Raw genomic sequence first — 8,014 nt, 5'->3', positions numbered from 1 at the left:
AACAAAATGTAGCAGCTATTGAGCAGAGCAGCCAAGAATCAACTGAACAGTCTTTCTCAGTACGTAAGAAGTATAAAGGGAAAATCGCCAATCCCCATTTATATAATAAAGCTTATATGGAACTGGGGTTTACATTTTCTGATAATGAAAACCATCCTTGTCCCCAGTGTTTAGTTTGTGGGGAAATACTGGCAAATGAAAGTATGGTGCCAAATAAATTAAAACGCCACTTTGCCACAAAACACAGCCATTTGTCAGAAAAACCAGTAGAATACTTTATTGAGCTTGCAAAATCTATAAGGAAGCAGTCTGCATCATTCACAAAGAGAATGAAGACATCAGAGAAAGCTCAAAAGGCAAGTTACTTGCTTGCTCAAATAATTGCCAGAAACAAGGAACCACACACTGTTGCAGAAACCACCCTAAAGCAATCTTGCTGTGCTATTGTTCGAACAATGTTTGGGCCAGAATTTGAGATTGAAGTTAATAAAATCCCTTTGGCAGACAACACAATTGGAAGACGGATTCAAGAAATGTCTGCTAACGTTAAGCTGCAAATGAAGGATATTTTTCAAGACGACAATATGATCTTTACATTGCAACTAAATGAATCAACAGATGTCAGTGGGTTAGCTCAATTACTGGTTTTTATACATTTCATTCATACTGACAAAATTATTGAGCAATTCCTGTGTTGCGTAGAACTTCCCTTGAGAACTAGAGGTGAGGATATATTTCAAGCTTTAGATTGCTTCATGAAGGAAAATAATTTGCGCTGGTTAAATTGTGTTGGGATATGCACGGATGGCACACCGTCAATGGTTGGCTCAACAAAAGGTTTTATAGCTTTAGCAAAGAAAGAAAATGAAACTATCATATTTACTCATTGCTTTTTACATCGCGAGGCACTAGTCGCGCAAACCATTGCGAATGAATTAAGGGAAGTTATGGACAAAGTGATTCAAATGGTGAATTACATTAAAAGTCGACCTCTTAAATCAAGAATATTTGCTCATATTTGTGAACAAATGGGGGCAAGGTTTAAAAAGCTCCTACTGCACACAGACGTTCGTTGGCTCTCAAGAGGTAGAGTGCTTTGTCGTGTATACAAATTGCGTGATATGATGCTTAAACTTTTTGAGGACAATAAGCAGCACGAATTCTGCGGTTCAATTCAAAACAAACTTTGGTGCACAAAATTGGTATATCTTGCTGACATATTTGAACATTTGAATAAAATTAACAGTATGCAAGGAAAAGGAGAAAATATCTTAACAGCAGTAGATAAAATTTGTGGTTTGAGGGACAAAATAAAAATTTGGGAAAGGAAAGTGAAAGAAGGCAGTTTTGAAATGTTTTCCAAAACAGATGAGTGCCAGATGAAATGTGATATCAGCCCGCTGATTGTTGACCATTTAACATTGCTCGGAGAGAATGTTTCTCATTACTTTCCAAATATTGCAATCCAAGACTATGATTGGATCAGAAATCCATTCCTCTCATCAGTGTTTTCCCCAAGTGCATTTGCAGATGCATTTTCGAGCCACTTTGGTGATGCTGAAAAACAGTCTTTTGCAAAGTGTAACTCTGTGCTGCCTTTTTGTTGCTTTATTATGCTTGACACTTCAGGCAGATAGCTACAATCCATTCCTTGTCCAATCTGTTGTTCTGCACTCATCATCTTTGAGACCTCATTATGATCTGATTTCGGTGAAACTGGCAATCTATACCTGGGCATCAGTTTTTGCAATAACACATTTGCCACTATGCAGCTATCATTTTTCTCAATAACAGTTCTGATACAACCCTGTTGTTGTGCTGCTTCTGAAACATTTTCTTGAGCCTCTTTTAATTCACCTTTGAAGATTCCATTGAATGTATATGCTAACAGAACACACATTTGTGCAACTGAATTAGCATTTCTCTCCCATGACAACAGTGACTCCCAATTGAGCAAATATACTGCATGTTATGGTAAGGGCAATCAATTTCGAATTTTGGGCTGAGGTAACTACTGAAAGCCATGAAGCTTTGACAATATAATGCATAAGGAGCACAGCACGTGCTGCTTTTAATGTGTCATTGTTACCTTTCAAATATGGGACTTCTACAAAATGGACATTGTTGGGCTGACTCAGACGTTATCCTTAAAGTCTGATTTTGGCTTTATGCATATTTTCATGACATTTAGACACTCATATTCAGTTTCATCACCAACAAATTAATTTGCTGACATTTCTGTGAAGTTAGGGTCAAAAGTCATTGGGAAATACATCACAGAACTTTGAAAACATTCATCTTTTTGAATAGGCAATGAGAGAGCGCAGCCCTCCCTCTCACTGCAATTGGTGTATTTTCTTTCAAATAAACTTTCATTCCTAGTGCTGGGGCGCAAAATTTTTTCTCTTTCAACACTAGGAATGCTTTTGTGCAATTGTCCAATGGAAGTGGATCAGGCACATCCTTGTGTGTCAGCCTCGGTAAAGGCTTAGCCACAAGGGAAAGGTTTAGTAACCACTCTCTACTGCAGCTAACCATTCCCAAACATTTCCTGACTTCTTTCTTGAATTTGAGGTGGATTTATCTTGGAAATTATTTCCACCCTCTCTGGTGACACCTTTCTACCTCCCTTTCCAATTTTGTGTCCCAGATATTCATCTTCTTTTTGACAGTACTCCTGACTATTCTCAGCCAATGGCACTGTGACATGAACTTGTCAAAAATCAATAAAAGTATTCAATTCTTCAGCACATGGAATGTCGAAAATATATTGGCTGGATTCGGTACCACAGGACAACATGGAAACATTATGCTTTTAATCTCCTGCACTATTCTGTTCTTTTTATTTATTTTCTGTGAACCTGTGATCAGAAAGTTACATAAACTTCCAATCAATTCCATCAAAAATCCTTTTATTGATAACATTTCTGCTACTAATGGTGTTCTTAAATACATGTCATCTGGTTCTAATTTTAATAAGACATGTTCTGCACATTATATTAATCAGGCATCCTTCTCTGTGCCGGCCCCTCTTTCCTCTCTGGAGCCGGCTGTCGCCACGGATGGAGCACTGGCCTCCCCTCCCGTGCGGTCCCTGTGCGGAGGCCTGACCTGCTCTCTCTGCCACTGGCTCTACAGCGAGCCCGTGGAGCTGAGCCGGTGCCAGCACTTTTACTGCCGGGCCTGTATCACTAAGCATTGTCAAGAGAAAGGCCCATCCTGTCCACAGTGTGGTGGTGACTGCGATGTGGACTCTTACAAGATCAACCCCTTGCTGACTGGCCTTCTGGAGTGTTTGAAGCTCCAAGGAACAGGCCTTCCTCATGGCCCACTCTGTGCTGAGCACGGGAAAAAGCTGGAACGATACTGTGTGACAGACTCTGAGGTGATCTGTTTGGACTGTCGCGATTCTAGGAAGCATTTGTACCATGAGGTGCTCAACACTCAGGAGGCGGCGGAGGAATTCAAGGGACAACTGAAGAAGAGCTTGAAGGACCTCGAGGCCCAGCAGCAGCTTCTAAGCACCTCTCAGAACAACTGCGAGGCCCAGCTTGTGGACATCGTGAGCAAGACCCAGGAGCTGGAGGAGCGTATCAAGGCCTCATTTGAGAAGCTTCATGCCTTCCTACATGAGGAGGAGAGCTCCCTGCTGAAAGCGCTGCACAAGGAGAAAGATGCCATCCGGCAGACACTGGACGAGCGTATTCTACAGCTTAGCGATGCGGTGAAAAAACTCTCCCTTGGCCTGCAGGAGGCTGAGAGAAACCTGCAGCAGGAGGACACCCTCTCCTTCCTCCAGAGCTTTCGGGCAACCCAAGAAAGAACCATTATCCCAACAGTGGATGTGGACAGTACCCCAGTGGAGCTTAAGGAGGAGAACTACACTGGCCCCGTACAGTTCTGGGTGTGGAAGAAGATGTTGAAAATACTCGATGTTGCTCCAGAAATCATGAAGCTGGACCAGAACACAGCCAGCCCATTCCTGGTAATCACGGACAGTGTGAAGGTGCGCTGTGGAGACAAAAAGCGGGCAGTGCCAGAAGGGCCCGAACGCTTTGACCCATGCGTGCTGGGCGCTACTGGCTTCGACCAAGGCCGACACTACTGGGAGGTAATGGCCGGCCAGAAGTGAGAGTGGGGGCTGGGTGTGGCAAAGGAGTCAGTGACCCGCAAGGGAGAGATCATGTTGTGTCCGGACAATGGCTTCTGGGCGGTGGTGCGCAATGGTAAGGATTACCGGGCTTTCACACTGCCACCTACACCACTAATGTTGGAACGGAAGCCACAGCGAGTGGGCATCTACCTTGACTACGAGAAGGGGCAGGTTTCCTTCTACGACCCAGACAAGATGGCACACTTCCACACCTTCAGCGGATCTTTCTCTGAGAAGTTGTTTCCCTTCTTTTTCACTGGTGTGAAAGAAGGCAAGGGGGAACCTCTCCGAATTCTGCAGTTCCGATTGTAGAGGTCCTCCACCTGATGCTCCTTGGGAAAGATTTTATTTTGTCCTCTGTTTCTTCACCAGAAATACAAAGTTTACACTTTACTTTCCTTTTGGTTTTTTTCTGGCGTCCCTAAACCATTTCTGCCTATTTTACATGATGGTGCTGCCTTTCACAGGAGACGGTTTGAGTGGACTTGCTTGTAGTACATGCTGTGCCAGCTGGGGTTGAAGGGACTCCAGCATGTGGAGGCTCCACTCTGTGAGCTCTGTTATGTTGGGTGCGATGGGGGAAGGGGAGGCAGAGGGTTTGCAAATTTCTTTGTACAAACATTTTAGGACCGGTTCTGACAGCACTTTCTAATCTCCTGCAGCCGGATGCTTTCGGACTTGGGATTGGTTCAGACCAACACAGTAGCAACAATGAGCCAAAGCTGAGGAGTCTTCCCTCACCCTCTGGAGCAGCCCTGGGATGTTGGGCCACACTGGAGCTCATATGGCTCCCTATGGACAGTCTACGCCTATCATTACCTAGTGGTTACCAGTGAGAAGCTCTTGCTGCGAAGGGGGCTGCAACATTCTGCGTCTCACTGGCTGAGTATCCGAGGTATTATACAGATGTGAGCTGAGAAGAAACATAGCAGCACACTGAGATCCCGGTGGTCTCACTGACTGAGCGGCACAGAGTTCCAATGCAGATCTAAGCTTGGAAGTCACAGGCAGCACACAGATCATTGCGGTGTGTCTCACTGGCTGAGCAGCACAGATGTGTAATGCAGATATGAGGTGGGCAGTCACAGGCAGCACACAGATCATTGTGATCATTGCGGTGCGTCTCACTGGCTGAGCAGCACAGATGTATAATGCAGATATGAGGCGGAAAGTCACAGGCAGCACACAGATCGTTATTTGAATATGTATGGCCGAGTATGGCTTCTCCACCTGTTACTGTTTTTGCAAAGTATGATTTGAACAAATCATGTTGATTATGCAGTCTTTAAAGAAATACATCACATTAAAGATAGTGTTGCTTAATTTGGATACTTGTCTGCCCTCCTGGCACTTAAACACCTTTATCCCACCCCAGCTGTTGTCTGTTTGCTGACCACAGGAATAAAAGTTGGGTTTTTAGTTGGCAGGTGCACATGTCTTCTGTGTTGACATGGTCAGTTATTGGTTAGCCTTTTTTAAGCCTTTATTATCTTGGTTTGAAAATGTAAAATGTTTTGCTTATATACATTTTTAATAAACTATCTTTTTTTTTCTCTGTGAATTCTCTTATTTCTGTGTTTATTATTCTTTCAAATCAGAAGGTAATTTTTCAACAGTTTTTTTCTGAAAACAATGCTACTGCTGTTTCTTGTTGGGCCATTTTAAAATGTACATCCTCATCAGGAATCTCAAAATTAACATTATCTGGTGTACAGAAATGTGTGCTGTTTAATTTACAAAACAATTGTTTTCCCGCTAGGCCTGAGTCATAAACAACAACTTGGCAATTTTCTTCAAATGGGACTATTTTGGGTGCAAATTTTTCTAAAACTGGGTTTGTAATTTCTTTGTTTAAAACTCCTGCAACTAAATCTGGACTGTCCACTGCTTTCACAATGGACTTTGTAAACTCAGAATTGTGAGGGTTAAAACTCTCATTTTCAAACACAGCAACCTGTTACTCTGGGTTCTGTTTTTGTCTCTGGAAATAATTCACATTTTCTCTGGACAACTTATTTAAATTCGTTTTTGCATTTTCCATATTTTGTGGGACCATCTGTGCTTGAAAAATTCCTGCTATTGGTACCTGTTTCTGAACTGACATTTGCATTTGCTTACTTGGCATATTTTACATCTGCATTTCTCTATGTTTTTGTGCATCATGTTTACATTTATATTTCTTCTTCCAATGCTCAAATCTGTTATAAAGATGGCAAAAGGACACATTTTCAGTAGTACAATATCCAAAACTGAATTTTCACAAACCAAAATACATTTACTTCCATGCTGTGTTCTTTTAATCGGTACCCAATCAACATCCTTTGCTGGCACTCTGCCTTTCAGGAAAGTAATCACTGCAACGTTTTTCTCCATAACAACAGAAAATGATGGTGCATTCATTCAAACCCTTTTCATTGTCTCCTCACCTGGCCTTTGCACAACAACTTTAGATTCAAACCACAATTCAGTTTACATGGCAATGTCAAAGAACATTTCTAATTTAATGCACAACTCTTTTAAAATGTCAACAAATCCATCAACTTGTGGGTACCACAGCATAAATTTGTCTCTCAATTGTGGGAATGTGTTCAGAATTGCTGCAAGTTCACCTTTATTCTGTAGGCCATGCACATGCACTTCTCCCACCTTTTCTCTTAATCAGTAAGCAAAAGCATCTCCCTCATCCTGTTTATTATTGTCCTTAACACGCTCTGGTGGTTTCTTTTTCTTCTCATGTTTTCTTGCCCATTTGTCTCCTAATTTCTCAAACCCATTGCATTTGAAAATATATTTTATTATTTCTGCAATGTGCAAATGCGTTTCTAAAGAACACATTTTCTCATTTGCTTCATCATCCATATGTACACTGAATCCTTTCTGAAATGAAAAACATCCTGAAACACCAATTTCATAATTTTGCGCCAAATCTGTCAGTCCATTATGTGTAGTTAATGCACAGGAAGCTGTTTCCTTACTCGGGGAAATTAATTTCTTTTCCTGACTCTGGTTCACACTTTCATGATTTAAACAGCAGGGACTGTACATTTCTTCATGTTCAAGTGTTGAATTTAAAACGTTAAGTTGTTTCTCTTTTTCAGAGTCTGGGTTAATGTGTCCCCCATGCTCTATCTTTTTAATCACTGCTGCTTCCTCAAAGCAGCTTTGAAAAATCCCATTTTCAAATATATTCATTTTATCCTGGGCTGCAAATGTTGTAAAGACCATCTATCTCCCACCTTTCAGTGCTTGTACTGTCTGGGGTAATTTCTGTTCAATGATCTGTGAATTCTGAGTTTCTGAAATAAACCCTGCCATAATCACTGATTCTGCAGCTCTTTGAACCTTTTGAGTAGGGACCATATTAATTGGGACAGTCATAATTTTTCTAGGCATTATCTGTGCATCTGCAGTTTGCAATTCTTGGTCTGAATCAGTCATATTTAAAGCAGTAACACCTTAAGGTATCACTGTCAGTGCTGAATCAACAGGTAGTGAGTCAATCTGAAATGTCTGCACAGTTCTCTCAATCTGTTTTTCTCTCTGTTCAACAGAAGCAGTAGCCACTGTTGTACTTACTAGTATACTATTGTCAGTATTGTTCATGGGAACCACATAAAATGGTGGACACTCACTTAACAATGCATCCATTATTTAATTCCCTGAATCATTATTTATTTGAAACTTTTTGTCATCATTGATTCCCTTCTCCTGCGTCTGGTGCTTTACCTTTTTATCCTCACTTGCTTTATCTCTTGCTGTCTTTTCCCACATGCATACGGCCTCAAATTGTACAGCTCTAGATGGTGTCTTTATTTCACATAACACTTCCCTTAATTTGTCAATGATTTGCAATTCAAAAGT

General features: G+C 41.4%; 1 pseudogene; it reads left to right on the top strand.

Annotated features, from left to right (window-relative positions):
• Positions 1-203: 203 nt before the first annotated feature.
• LOC144769113 (E3 ubiquitin-protein ligase TRIM39-like) lies at positions 204-4,511 on the top strand (annotated as a pseudogene).
• Positions 4,512-8,014: the final 3,503 nt, after the last annotated feature.

The sequence above is a fragment of the Lissotriton helveticus genome, chromosome 7 (genome assembly GCF_964261635.1).
Source record: "Lissotriton helveticus chromosome 7, aLisHel1.1, whole genome shotgun sequence".
Classification (NCBI taxonomy): domain Eukaryota; kingdom Metazoa; phylum Chordata; class Amphibia; order Caudata; family Salamandridae; genus Lissotriton; species Lissotriton helveticus.
The sequence above is the reverse complement of the archived record's forward strand: the minus strand, read 5'-3'. Positions and strand labels throughout refer to the sequence as shown.